The sequence below is a fragment of the Cervus canadensis genome, chromosome 8, assembly GCF_019320065.1.
Source record: "Cervus canadensis isolate Bull #8, Minnesota chromosome 8, ASM1932006v1, whole genome shotgun sequence".
Classification (NCBI taxonomy): domain Eukaryota; kingdom Metazoa; phylum Chordata; class Mammalia; order Artiodactyla; family Cervidae; genus Cervus; species Cervus canadensis.
Window position 1 is genome coordinate 92,072,526 of NC_057393.1, and position 1,349 is coordinate 92,073,874.

Genomic DNA, 1,349 nt, shown 5'->3' on the forward strand with positions numbered 1-1,349 from the left:
TGTCTCGGATCGGATGCCATCCTCTCTCCCGTGTCTGCCTCCCGTTTTCTGTCCGTCAGTCGCTGTGTCTCCCTCTGTGTGTGTGTGTGTGTGTGTGTGTGTGTGTGTGTCTGTGTGTGTCTGCGTGCGCGCGCGCGCCCGACTGTCTGTCCGGCTGCATCTCCCTCTCCCTGTCTTCGAGTCTGTCTCTGAACCTCAGTCTCTCTCTGCCTCTGTGTCTCCTGACACCCGGCCTCTCACAGGTTGCTGGGGCCCTGGCTCTGGCTGACGAGCTTGCGCCAGCCGGCTTGTCTCACTTGGCGTGGGGGCGTGAGGCGAGTGTCTTGTGTGTCTGTCCGTGTGCCTGCCTGTCGGCCGTCTGCTCTCTCAGGACGGTCCTGTGCTTGGCGGGCGGCGTGGGGGCAAGTGGGGCCTGGATAGGGCGAAGGGGCGGGGCTGACGCGCTCCTGTCGGCCGCGCTGCTGGCTCCCCGTGGGGTTGGGCACCGGGCAGGTGCCGGGCAGGATGGGCGCTCAGGGCTCCAGCTGGGCTGCGCAGGAGGCCCAGAGGAGGCTCAGAGGCCCGCGGGCGGCGGGCAGCGGGCAGCGGGCAGCGGCGGGCCCGGAAGCCAGAGACCTCCGGGGCCACCTGGCCCTGTGGGGCGCCGCCCAGCGGGGGCGGGCCTGCAGAGGCCCGGGGTGGGAGAGCGCCGAGACCTCCGCGCCCGTCCCGCCCCCGCACGCACGCACGGGGATGGTGGGCGGGGGCGGGGCGGCGTCGGCCGGCCGCCGGGCTGCCGGCCCTGGCCGGCCGGAGTCCGGTGGCGGGTCGTCCGGCTCAGGTACAGCGCGCGGCCCCTGGAGAGGTGCGGCCGGCTGGCCCGCCCGGCAGGCAGGTCACAGCGAAAGGGAGGCGCGGCGCGGCGCGGGGCCCTTAGGGCGCTTGGAGGCAGCCGCCTCCGTCTACGGCCATACCACCCTGAACGCGCCCGATCTCGTCTGATCTCGGAAGCTAAGCAGGGTCGGGCCTGGTTAGTACTTGGATGGGAGACCGCCTGGGAATACCGGGTGCTGTAGGCTTTTTGCCTCCCCTCTCCTTTAGCCCCCGCCCCCTCTCCCGCCCCACACCTCCCCCAGCCCCACCCCTGGCGTGGCCTGCACCGCAAGCCCCCGCCCCAACCCTGGCCCCTCGCACCCCACCGCGCTCACAGCCGTCGGTCGCCTGCCTTCCAGCCGGCGGCCCTCGCAGGCAGCAGCGGGCGTCCCATCTCTTGGATCCCCCCGGCCCCAGCCCCTCCGCGGGTGGGTGACCCGGGCCTGGGGGGCGGGGTCCGACGCCCGCCACAGACCTGGGCTGCCTCCGTGCGGCCC

At 72.9% G+C, this 1,349-nt stretch overlaps 1 non-coding gene across 1 annotated transcript; it reads left to right on the plus strand.

Moving 5' to 3' along the window:
• Positions 1-939: 939 nt before the first annotated feature.
• Positions 940-1,058, plus strand: LOC122446866. Its single transcript, XR_006271026.1, has one exon. It is a non-coding gene; the product is annotated as a 5S ribosomal RNA (ribosomal RNA).
• The last annotated feature ends 291 nt before the right edge of the window (positions 1,059-1,349 follow it).